Here is a 13,922-nt window from a genome sequence, read left to right on the forward strand (position 1 = left end):
ATCTAGCAAAGCAAACCTCCTTATTCAGTGAAGTATAAATACAGCTTTTTATTTTTAGTCCCATAATAAAGCCTGAAATGAATAGCACTAGAAAAATCTACCATGAGTATTTTCTTTCTACGCATGCACTGAGAAATATATATATTAGAATAAATGCAGGGTAGGAGAGGGATCCTGGGTAAAATGAGTAGATACAGAGTTGTTTGTAAAAGCTACTGAGCCTCGTTAACAACCTGAAAAGATAGCTCTCAGATTAATGTGAAGAAGGGAAGTTTATGTTAGAATTACACAAAGTCAATGTAAACCTATCTCATAGTCTCATAGAATTATAAAGAGCATCCAGACAGTTCTTTAAAGAAAATTAGTATTTGCTGAGGAAGCCCATTCTTTTTTTAATTTAAAGTTTATTTTTCAATTACAGTTTAATATTATTTTGTATTAGTTTTAGGTGTACATCATAGTGATTAGACAATCATATACTTTACCAAATGTTCCCACCAATATTTCCAGTACCCACTTGGCACCATACATAGTTATTATAATACTAGTGACCCGGCGCATGAAATCACGTATGTCCCAGAATCCCTCCCCATATGCGCCTCCCCATGCACGCAGCCCCACCCTCCTGCCCAGAGAGAGTCCCACGGCCACCGCCCCGACCACCACCCCAGGAGGCGGGACCCAGAAAGAGTCCTGCGGCCACCGCTGCCGTGGGGGGCGGGACCCAGAAACCTGCCCACGGCACTGGCGGGACCCAGAATCCCACCTGCGCCTCCTGTCAAGTCCTCCAGAGTCAAGTCCCCACCCACCTGTGCATACCTAGCCATGCATGCCTAGCCACACACACAGCCCCACCCACCTACACACGCCTAGCCACGCACACCTAGCCACGCATGCAGCCCTGCCCACCCACACGCACCTGCTGCACATGCAGCCTCCTGCTTATCAGTTGTTATGGTGTGAGGGAGTCACAACTATTAGCATATTAGCTCTTTATTACATAGGATTATTTACTACATTTCCTGTACTGTACTTTACATCCCCATGACTATTTGTAACTACCAAATTGTACTTCTTTTTTTAAATGCTTATTTCTTTTTCATTAGAGTTTACATTCAATATTATTTTGTATTAGTTTCAGATGTACAGCATAATGGTTAAAAAGTCATGTACTTTATAGAGTGGTCCCTCAGTGTTTGAAGTACTACCTGAACCCATACATATGGTAGTTATCACAATATCATTGACTATATCTCCTTATGCTGTAATCTACATTTCTGCGACTATTCTGTAACTATCAGTTTGTACTACTTCATCCCTTCACCTTGATCCCCCTGCCTCCAATCCCTCTCCTCTCTGGCAAATGTCATTCTGTTCTCTGTATCTATTCATCTGTTTCTATTTTATTTATTTGTTTATTTTATTCATTAGATTCTACATATAAGTGAGGTCATATGGTATTTGTCTTTCTCTGACTGACTTATTTTACTGAGCATAATATCCTCTAGGTCCAGCCATGCTGTCACAAATGGCAATATTTCCTTCTTTATTATGGCTAAGTAATATTCCATTGTATATATGTACCACACTTTGTTATCCACTCACCTATTGATAGGCCCTTGGGTTGCTTTGAGGAAGCCTATTCTTTTGAAGATCCAGCTTACTTTTTGAAATGACTAGCAAGTTCCTATCTACTTATATCTGTGATTTCTAGGATTACTGCCATAGAAATTTGGCCCACAAAGTGAACACTCTTTCTGGTTTGGAATTCTGCATTCCTAAAGTGAGAAACTGCTAAAAATATTTAAAAATTTATAAAATAAGGACAGTCTTTTTAAAAATATATTTTTATTGATTTCAGAGAAGAAGGGAAAGGAAGAGAGAGATAGAAACATCAATGATGAGAGAAAATCATTGAACGACTGCCTCCTGCATGCCCCACACTGAGGATCGAGCCTCCAACCCCGGACATGTGCCCTGACTGGGAATTGAACCATGACCTTCTGGTTCATAGGTCGATGCTCAACCACTGAGCCATGCCGGCTGGGCAAAAATAAGGTTCGTCTTAATGTTATCTTTGCATCTGAGTAGCACAAGTAAACAATTCAAAACTGACAGCAATATGCAACACTGGTACATATATACAGTTTTAAAAAATATGATAAAAGTGCATTTTCATCACTCACTCAGGAAGACGCCAATGATGATTTCCAAAGTGGTGTGTGTGTGTGTGTGTGTGTGTGTGTGTGAGTGTGTGTGTGTGTGTTTTCTAGACATGGAATAGTGAGTTTTTGAGAACTTCAGAAAAACACATTTCAGTTCAAACAATCAATTCAATAGCAGTTTCTGCCATTTTGCAGACTCATATAGTTCATTGCTTTCCACACTGATCTTTTATATAATAGCATGAACACTTATCCCTTGGATCAGCCAAGAATGCGCTTTTAGATTTGTACCATTCAGCATTTTTTTCATTCATCAAATATTTACTATGTCCACTATCAATGACCTCAAAATCTAATAGAAGAGGAAACACACAGATGAAAGCATATAGCCTGCTAAGTACAGTGATCAAGGTAAGAGCATGGAGGAAGAGCAAATACCTACCCTGGCTAAGCAATATTCTCTCTTCCAGATTCCTACCATTTCACTTGGTATCTCAGTTGACAATTCAATGTATAGATTCTTCCCAGCCCAGTTATAGGGCTAACATTTAGATTTTATTGCTATTGTGCTTACTGTATGATAAATATTTTACATGCATTATCTTATGTAATCCTCACAAACACCATATGAGGTACATACAAATTCTATTTCATGGGTGTAGAGAAGATGAATAAATTACCCAAGATTTCCAGCCCAGCTTGGCCTAACTCCAGAGCTCTGGCTTATTGTATCTCACAATGCTGACTCTCCAATTTTAAAAAAAGAAAGTGACTAATTGGGTTAAAAACTACAGAGGGGTTGACCAGAGTAAGAAGGGGACTTTGGATTTCATCATTAGGAAATCACATTTGTGCCCACTGTACTAGTGTCCTAGGGCTGCCATATCAAAGTGCCACAAACTGGAGGTCTTAAATAATCATCTCCCAGTTCTGGAGGCTAGACGTCTGAGATCAAGGTGTTAGGAGGGTTGGTTCCTTCTAAGGTCTATGAGGGAAAATTTGTTCTATGTCCCTAGGGATACAAGCTTCTGGTATCCTTAGGCCTTCATTGGCTTGTAGATGGCCATCTTCTCCCTGTGTCTCTTCGCATTGTCTTCCCTCTGTGTGTGCCAGTCTCTGTGTCCAAATTTCCCCTTTTTATAAGGACACCAGTTATATTGGATTAAGGCCCACCTTAATTATGTAACTTTGATAATCTCTATAAAGACTCTGTTTCTAAATTAGGTCACATTCTGAGGTATGGGGTTAGGAATTCAACATACTTATTTTGGGGGGTCACAATTCAACCCATAGCACACATTGAATGAGCACTTTCAGCTCAGTAGTAACTACAGAATGTAAGGAAGGGACACGGACTGTGATGTAAGGTCACAGGAACTGGCTGGGAGCTAGAGGAGGCTTGAGAACATTTTCCAGATTAGAGGAAAAACTCCAGGAGAACAAGAGTACTTCAAGAACTGTGGAGAGAAGATAACTGATGGAGCAGAGTCTGGCAGGAAATAGAAGGGAGTGTGGATCCTCAGAAAGTATGTAGGATGCCACTTCTGAAACAAAGGAGGAGGAGAGAGATTTAAACAACTGATATGTATATGCATTTGTGGAGACATCTGCATCACCTCAGCCCCAATCTCCCCATGTTCTCTAGAAGCCTGCCTCATATTTCTTCAATAACTTACACTTATAGTTTTATAACTTTATAGCCATTGATTTGCAGCTCTATAATTGTCAGGTATTGCTTACCACTTGATAAAAAGTATCACAGGAACTTTCCCATAGTCATTTCTAGAAAAAGTGTTTGAGTGAAGAAATGAATGCATAAATACAAAGAGAAGGAGTTGTTACATAAAATAATCAGGTCTTGTAGCACACTGATCTGCATGGGTGAGGATAAGCAGTGAAGCAAAGACTTGTGGGCAAAGGCATGGAGAAAGCACTGAGCAAGGTTATCAACAAGGCACACACACCTCTGCCAAGACACATGATGGAAAACATCCCTCCATTCGCATCTGCTCATATGCTAGTAATAGGACACTAGAAACAACTGTGAAATCTATCATCATCATTTCCTACTAAGGTGAGCAAAAGGTACATGTGGACCTGAAAACCTCATCATACAATGAGCAGTTTGAAATAAAAGGATGCTTATTTCCTAAAACGTCCGTATTTTAACCCAGTTGTCAAAATCTGAAGCTACTAGATAAGGGGCAAGTCTTACAAATTGGTGCAAGGTGGGCATTTTTGAAAATGGTTTGGCCTAACTCCAGAGCTCTGGTTTATTGAATCTCACCATGCTGACTCTCCCATTTTAAAAAGGAAAGTGACTAATAGGGTTAAAAAATACAGAGGAGATGACCAGAGTGAGTAAGAAGGGGTCTTTGGATTTTGTCATTAGGAAATCATATCTGTGCCCATTGTACTGGTGTCCTAGGGCTGCTATAACAAAACACCACAAACTGGGGGGCTTAAACAACATAAATGTATTATCTCCCAGTTCTGGAGGCATGGTAACTGGTCATACAGCAGAGTGCCAGTGATTCCAGCAGTGCTTCATGGAGTTGGCCCTAGTGTGCTAACCTGGGACTTGGTAAAGCATGGCTCTTGCCATCTCATCATGTTCGTTCCAGCAAGTTAAAAAAAGGTCATTAGGGAAAGTTGAAATGTTTTCCCCTGGAACTTTAAGCAAATCAGTTCAAGGGCACAGAGTGTGACCAGAGGGGTCCCTGTCTCCCCTAATTATGAACATTGGCCATAAGAATATAACTTAATTAGTGTCATTCCAATAAATTCAATTAAAAAAGAAATTAAAAAAAGAGCATAGCTCAGAAAGCAAGTATGACAGCATCACAAGTATTTTTCTCTCCCCAATTTCTTAGACTCATACACACTGTATATATTTATGGAAAGAGTTTATATATAGCTTACCTGCCTAAGAGCACAATTTATTTCTTATAAAACATGATATCTTATAATTGAGCACATCTTCCATACTCTTTATTCTCTAGTTTGACAATTCTCTTTTGAAATAAAAAGTTCTCAAAATCAGTTCCATGTGTATGTGTTTGTGTGTGTATGTATCATAACCAAGAGAGCATTTTCACAACAGGGGACAAAACTTGATAAGCCTATCCCAAAAAGAAAATAAAGGTTTCAGAAAACCTGACGGTTCAAACATTAATCCCTTTCCCTTCAATGTATGACTCAAAGAACGTAATTTTTGAACATTTATATCAAATTACAAAAATTATTATGTAGTCCAACTGCTATACTGCCTGTATATAATTCAAATATTCCCTTTTCATAGTAGGATTCACATTATCAAACAAACCACAGAAACAATGCCTGTGGAGTCAGACAATTTACTGCTTTGCTGTCTTTTTGCCCTTCTCTCTTCTCCTTTTGGGAGCTAAGAGGCAATTTCCATTGTCTCTATGCACTCTGGTTAACCATGGAAGAGTGCTGAATTGCTGAATTGAAGTCCAACTGTTGCTCATTCACGCCAGTTAAAGGGGCCTGTGCTTAAATCTCTTCCAGTCCATCTTTCAGAAATGAGTCTTTCTGACCAAATTTTCAGATGGGGAAAAGCACTGAAAATTAATTAGTACTATTTCTAGGTACCACTGAGGATGTTGCAGTGCCACTGTGCTTTATCAAATCTCACCTGAGACTTGAAGGTATGTTTAGAGATTGTAGCAGCTCACTGATTTTCTAAATTGATTCTTACAAATGACAGATTCTAGCAGACAAGTTCAGGAAAGGTAAAAGTCAAAGAACAAAGAACCAACAGTTGGGCTGAACTTTCAAGTCATAATGTACATGGCCTTGACCTTCTGCTTCAGAAGAGATTTGTACATCAAGGATGGCTCTTCAAACAAACAAGGATATGAAATCAGTAATGGTGACAGAGGGCATAAATAGTTTTTGGGTCCTCTTTTATGTGACATAATGTTGAATGTGAGAAAAAATTATGTCAAATTTTCAAATGGTTGGTCTTTCTTGGCTCATCTCTATTCTACCACACCCTATCCCCCAAATTAGAAAAAAAGAAGAAATTGGCAATGTACTAAATTGACCTGTCATGATGATGGAACACAACAATGTCTTAATTATAACACACTACATACACTAGAACAAAAAGTGGTTCTGTTATAATATTTGCTTTCACACATCTGTCACTGCCCAATATCTTTGCCATCTTGCAACAAAATTATGAGAAAATTATCTACCACCAAATTTCAAAAAGAGTGAGGAGTCCCCATATATACAGTCAACTCTGAAGCCCCTCTCCCAAACCAATGGAGAGTGCAGGTCTAACAGAGTGTTGGGACTCCTGGAAACAAACTTTTTTCTGCATTTACTGTGTCAGTCATAAACTTGGGGTTTCTCAGATCACAACACTGGCATCTCTATTTTAGTCATCTCTGTTAGCTCTTCCCCATCTCTCTGACCTTTACATGTTAGAGAGCCCCAGGGCCCAGTCCTCAAATATCTTCCCTTGTCTATTCTTACTCCCTTGGTGAGCTCATCTGTTTCATGTCTTTACATTTAAATTTCATCCGTATGCATACAAATTACACATACACACAGGATAGGGCAAAAATAGGTTTACAGTTGTTCATGTGGAAAATAATACAATGAATAAATAAATAATAGAAGAGTAAACTGTATTTCACATACTCACAACTGTAAACCTACCATATATATCATCTAAAGCCCAGCTGTGTATATGCTTAGTAGCTTCACTTGAATATTTAATAGGCATCTCAAATTTAACATGTCCAAAATCCAGACTTTTTTCCTAAAACCCGCTCCTCTTCAATTTTTCCCATCTAGTTCCTAACAATGTCATCCTTCCTGTTGTTCGGGCAAAATCCTTAGAGTCATCCTGACTTCTCACACCCACACCCCATCTATAAGAAAATCACATTAGTAATACCTTCAGAACACATCTAGAATCCTATTACTCTTACCTCCCTGGTCCAGCCGCCATTATTTCTGCCCTAGATTGCTGCAACAGCTTCCTCACTGGTCTGCTTCTGCCCTGGATTCTTTAAACCTGTTTTCAGGCAGCGTGATCCAGTTAACACATGTCATCATATCACTTCCCTGTGCAAATCCTTCTACTGGCTTCCAACTTTTTCAAGTCCTTGCACTGGATTATAAAACCCTCCATGATCTGCTCCTCTGTGTGATCTATGACATTGTTTCCTACCATGTTCTGCCTCCCTTACTTAACTCCAAACACCTGGCATTTCACAGACCTAGCTACACATAGATCTATCTCAGGGTCCTTGCACTTGATATTCTCCCTCTGCCTAGACTGTTCTCTTCCCCAGATATCTGCATGCATTATTCCTTGCCACCCAACTTCAAATGGCACCATTTCCCATACACCACAGGTGTACTTCCTGCCCCCCTACATTCTTTTGTTTTACTCCACAGCAATTATTACCAACATACCATACATTTTATTTATTATTTAATTCTGTCTCTCCTTGCACTTGAATGTATATTGTATGAGATGAGAGATTTATTCTTTCTTGTCTGCTTCTCTGCTTTATTCTTAGGATCTAGAACAGTACCTTGCACATAGTGGGTGCTCAATAAATATTATATATATGAGTATATTTATAACTGGTTACATATTGGCTTCATAATTAGGCATCACCATTAGTGGTTGGCACAGTTCGACATATAACCTTGGGGTCAAGTTCTGTTTCAAGGCATTTTATCTCCATGTTTTTTTCTTAAATAAGCAGTCATAAGACACCATATGTACAGACGGCCAGAGCTCCCTGTCTTTCTGTCTCCTGGAGTGCAACTGGGATCAGGGAGACAGGGTCAGTGTGTGTGGCTTCTGGACTCTGAGATCTGCCTCTTATGTGCAAAAATGTAACCACTGAGACAGCCATTGGTCTGCTGCTTGGATAGCCCTCCATTCAGGATGTGCTGGATATGCTGCACAATGAGGTTGATAGCCACTAGATTATCTACACCTCTAGGAATTAACACGTCTGCATATTTCTTTATAGGCAAGCAGAATTCCTCACAGGCAGGTTTGACAAAAGTAAGGTACTGGGATAAAATCTGTTCCAGGTCCCTCCCTCATTCACTTATGTCCCTTAATATTCTGCGGGAAAGCCTAGTGTCTGCATCTGTGTCCACAAAGATCTTTATCTGGAACAGGTCTCACACCTCTTCAGAGTAAAAGGACAAAATGCCTTCAAAGAGGACCACATCCGCAGGGTAGATGGTGACCATCTCCTCCTTCCAGGAATGGGAGTCAAAGTCGTACCTGGGAATCTGCACGGTTTTCCCTTCAGTAATTTGAGAGTTTTGAGAATGAGTTCATTGTCAAAAGCATCCGGGTGGTCAAAATTGAACTGGCCTTTCAGGGCTTTGATCTTCTGCTCCAAGGTGAGGACCCGGTAGAAGCTGTCCTGGCTCAAGATGACCACCTGCTTCTGGTGGTAGTCCACCTTGTTCTGCCCCAAGAGCTGCACAATCTTCCCACAGAGGATTGCCACTAGCCGAGCCTCCGCTGATACCAATCAGGAAGGGCTTGAAGCCAAAGCCGTTGTGGACTGCTGGTGGTTCTGTGAGGTCTGCTTTCTGTCCGCCACCATGGCTCACACTGCCCCTTCTCCGTGGCTGGTGCGTGCTGACGCACGTGCCCTCGGACACACATGCCCTCACTAAATATTCTTTGAATAAATTAAAATTCCAAGGCAACTAGTTAATTCAAGAAAATAAGGTAAATATATTAAAGTAGCTAAATATTGAATAAAATGTTCATTCCAGCCAATTATTCGTGGAGTGTATATGTATATGCATATGTATATGCATATGTATATGCATATATTATGTATGTATATGTGTGTGTATACACACACACACACATTATATATATGGAGAGAGAGACAGACAGAGAGAAACAAAGAGAGAAAGAGACAGAACCCACATCAGTTCGCAATGAAACAAGAGACAGAAATGGAAATGGGGTGGCTAAGCAGAGATGCTCCCAGCCCCTGGGGCCCCACCAAAGGTAAGGCCAATTTTGTAGGCCTAATGCTTTTTAAAAATAACTTGCAAATTTATGAGGAAGTATTATTGAGAATTCAATAAGCCATACAAAAAAAGGCAGATTCATTCAACCCCAGGCTAATTTTTTTTCATTTTGTTCATAAAATGGCTATAACTAGTTATAGATATAAACAGAATTACCAAGTCTGATTATTTTTTATCTGATAGTTTATCGTCAATAGAAAAAAACATACTAGACTCAATAGAAGGAAAATGATAGATGGTATAGGAAGAAAATGTGGTTTACTACAAATTAATAATCATGTTTGCTCTTTTTACTGTAAAGCCTTGCCACTCATTTCTGTCATTTGAGTAGGAAAGCTATCTTTGCAAAACAAAATTTTTAATTCAGGCATTTCATCTTAACCTACATTTTTTACTGTTTGAAAGTTTTCTTCCCAGGCACATTTTACTGTGACAGGATTTCTTAGATGAAAGCAGAGTTCAAGGTAGGTTACTATATATGTCTAATTAAATATTTGAGACAATGGGTCTTTTGATCCAGCAAGAATTCAAAAATTTACTCATTAATTTATTTCTAGTAAAAGTGAAATGAGATGGTTTGAGCAGCAGAACAAAGAATAACTAACCTGGTCTGAACATAAACTCAGCTTCTGGTATAACAGAATGGGATGAAGGCAAGAACACTGCCCAGGACTTAAGAGTCTTGGTTTCCATACCTTTAAGGAAACTCTTTTTCCTGCGTATCTCAAAGGGTTGCTGTGAGACCCAAATATGAAAATGAAGAGGAGTAAGCTCTGTAAAGTTAAAAATCCTATCCACATATAAGCCAAAGTTCTAGGAGAACTAGAACAATCTTGCTTCTATTTGATTCCCAATATGAGCAAAATGGAATTATTAAAATGTAGAAAATTTTGGTTCCCAAAGAAAATGAAATGCTTTAAAAAGCAAAAGCAAAAGCTGTGTTGATTCACTCAAAAATTCCTTTTATGTTTCATCTGCTATGATGTATTATCTTTGGAGGCAATATGATGCTTCTCTTCTAAAAATGCCACAGTTTTGAGGATAATAATTTAAGAATTTCAGACAATCCAATGAATTTCTCTTAGAAGATCCCTTTTGAAAAATGACAAAGTATAAAGTATGAATTTTTTACCCACAATTTGTGTCATAACAATCGATAACCAGAGCGGCTGGCTGACTTATAATTGGCTACATCCTACCAATATGGCTCTTGTTTCTAGAATGCAGGGGGGCAGCAACTACTTTTACAGGAATCATAGATAGATACTGAAAGTCAGCTACTTATAAGCACTATTTCCTTATATGTCAAAAACCTTATTACCTAACTTGGGTAGAATGGCGACCTCTCTGCTTCCTTTTATCCAAGTAGTCACATTATGCTATGCATTGTACTTCATTTTCCATGGGTTCCTTTCCTCATTTGCAGATTCTTACACAGAAAGAATGCCAAGTGATTATCATGGCACCCTCCAGTTTGAATTGATAAAAACATTATGTATAACTTAACACGTTTCTGCAGCTGAAATATGAGAGTGTTTACTTCACAAATCAACAACTGGTGCAACCTAAATCTCAAAACCATAAAATGAAAAAAGTCAAATCCTCATGCTGTCAGTTACAAGTCTGAGCCCCAGTAAAACTGTATAGGTAGGTCAGTCACTACCTCAATGTTCCAGCTCGGTAGCCTTCCATGATGCTTTCTGCTGCTCCCTTTATTCAAAGGCAGGCAAAATGACTGATAATAGATACAAGTTTTAGCCTACACACTGCTATGATATACAGTTGACAGGAATCAAAGAGGAAAGAAAAGTACCATTTATTTTATCAAATGCCTACGATGTGACCAGTAATTTACAGACATTATCTCATTTAATTATTCATTCATTAATTTATTCCCAAATGACCTATAAAGGTCAGACAACCCAAAACAAGCACAGCAGACAACGTTCCTACATTCATGTAGATTACAGTCAAGTTTGAAAAGACATTTAAAAATAATCACACCTTCTGCTGCCAGGTAGAACATAGTACATCACAACAAATAAATAATTCTGCTCTGATAACTAATTAAATATGGATGCATCACAAAAATCATATTTTAAATGCATAATGGAGCTTCAATAACAATTACTAATAGATAAACTTTACTTTCAGAGAGTATACAACCATTCCAAGCTCAGTGCTACAACAAAGAAATAAGGGAGTCCTTCAGCATGGATGGACCTGGAGATTGTTATGCTAAGAGAAATAAGCCAGCCAGAGAAAGACAAATACCATATGACCTCACTTATATGTGGAATATGATGAACAAAATAACTGTTGAACAAAATAGAAAAAGATACATGGATACACAGAACAGACTGACAGCTCTCAGAGGGAAGAAATGGGGGGTGGGGGGCTGGATAAAAGAAGGTGAAGAGATTAGCCAAAGAACATATATGCATAACTCATGGACACAAACAACAGTGTGGTGATAGCCCAGAGGGAAAGTGGGTGGGGGCAGGTGAAGGTAGGTAAAGTGGGGATAAATGGGGATGGAAAGAGATACGTTGTGGGCGATGGGTGCAGATAATGTTTTATTGAGTTCTATACTTGCAATCTGTATGGTTTGACCAATGTCACCCCAATAAATTCAATTAAAAAATAAAGAAAGGAGTCCTTGAAACAGAAGAAGAGGATCCCATAAAGAAATGTGGAAATGCAGGAAGGAAAGAAAAACATAAGAATGAACTTATATGTGGGTAAATATATATATAAATATTGACTTCTCAAAGTAATACCTAGTAAAATTTACATTAAATGACAATACTAACAATGAACATATAAAATGAAAGCAAGCAGAAGGAAGAAAATAACATATCAGAGCAGAAACCAATGAAATTAATAGCAAAACAATAGAGAAAATTTATGAAATAAAAAGCTGGTTCTTCAGAAAAATCAATAAAATTGATAAACATCTAGCAATACAGATGGGGCGCGGGGAGAAAAGAAACAAATTGCCAATATCAGGAATGAAGTAGAGGAGTAGAGGCTATTATTAAGATCCTGCAACCATCAAATAAGGAAATACTATCAAAAATGTTATGCTCTTAAATTCATTAATTTGGAAGGAAAAAACTCAAGTAAAATGAAGTTAATCTAAGTGGCTCTAAACCATGAAAGAAATTGAATTCATAATTAACAAGTTCCCAAAAAGAAATCTCCACACCCACTTTGTTTTTTTTAAATTTTTAAAAAATATTTTTTTTTTCAAATTTTTATTAAGGTATTATATGTGTACATATCTTACCATTACCCCCCCACCCCACTCCCATACATGCCCTCACCCCCCCAATGTTTTGCATCCATTGGTTACTCTTATATGCATGCATACAAGTCCTTCAGTTAATCTCTTATTTCCCCCACCTCTCCCTAACCTTACTGCTGTAATTAGACAGTCTGTTTGATGCTTTACTGCCTCTGTAACTATCTTTTTGTTCATCAGTTTATAATGTTTTTCATTATCCCCAAATGAGTGAGATCATGTGGTATTTTTCTTTCATTGACTGGCTTATTTCACTTAGCATAATGTTCTCTAATTCCATCCAGGTGCTTACAAATGGTAGTAATTCCTTCTTTTTTATGGCAGCATAGTATTTCATTGTGTAGATGTACCATAGTTTTCTGATCCAGTCATCTGCTGACGGGCACCTAGGCTGTTTCCAAATCTTAGCTATTGTAAATTGTGCTGCTATGAACATAGGGGTGCATATATCCTTTATGATTGGTGTTTCTGGTTTCTTAGGATATATTCCTAGGAGTGGGATTACTGGGTCAAATGGGAGTTCCATTTTCAGTTTTTTGAGGAAACTCCATACTGTTCTCCACAGTGGCTGCACCAGTCTGCATTCCCACCAGCAGTGCACGAGGGTTCCTTTTTCTGCGCATCCTCGCCAACACTTGTCGTTTGTTGATTTGTTGATGATAGCCATTCTAACAGGTGTGAGATGGTATCGCATTGTTGTTTTGATTTGCATCTCTCAGATAATTAGTGACTTTGAGCATGTTTTTATGTGTCTCTTGGCCTTCCTTCTGTCTTCTTTCAAAAAGATTTTAGTTAGGTCCGTGGCCCGTTTTTTTTATTGGATCATTTATCGTCCTTTTATTAAGTTGTATAAGCTGCCTGTAGATGTTGGAGATTAAACCTTTATCAGTGATAACATTTGCAAATATGTTCTCGCATACAGTGGGGTTTCTTGTTGTTTTGTTGATGGTTTCTTTTGCTGTACAAAAGCTTTTTATTTTGATGTAGTCCCATTTGTTTATTTTCTCTTTGGTTTCCATTGCCCTAGGGGCAGTATCAGTGAAGATGTTCTTTCGGCATATGTCTGAGATTTTGCTGCCTGAGGATTCCTCTAGTATTTTTATGGTTTTCGATCTTATATTTAAGTCCTGTATCCATTTTGAGTTTATTTTTGTGTATGGTGTAAGTTGGTGATCTAGTTTCATTTTTTTGCATGTATCTGTCCAATATTCCCAACACCATTTATTGAAGAGAATGACTTGACTCCATTGTATGTTCATGCCTCCTTTGTCAAATATTAATTGTGCATAGTGGTTTGGGTCGATATCTGGATTCTCTATTCTATTCCATTGATCTATATGTCTGTTCTTGTGCCAGTACCAGGCTGTTTTGAGGACAGTGGCTTTGTA

At 38.3% G+C, this 13,922-nt stretch overlaps 1 pseudogene across 1 annotated transcript; it reads right to left on the bottom strand.

Annotated features, from left to right (window-relative positions):
- Positions 1–8,003: 8,003 nt before the first annotated feature.
- LOC308240256 (uridine-cytidine kinase 2-like) lies at positions 8,004–8,788 on the bottom strand (annotated as a pseudogene). Its single transcript has one exon. The product of its transcript is annotated as a uridine-cytidine kinase 2-like (transcript).
- Positions 8,789–13,922: the final 5,134 nt, after the last annotated feature.

Source organism: Plecotus auritus (assembly GCF_963455305.1).
Source record: "Plecotus auritus genome assembly, chromosome: X".
In the NCBI taxonomy this organism is placed as follows: Eukaryota; Metazoa; Chordata; class Mammalia; order Chiroptera; family Vespertilionidae; genus Plecotus; species Plecotus auritus.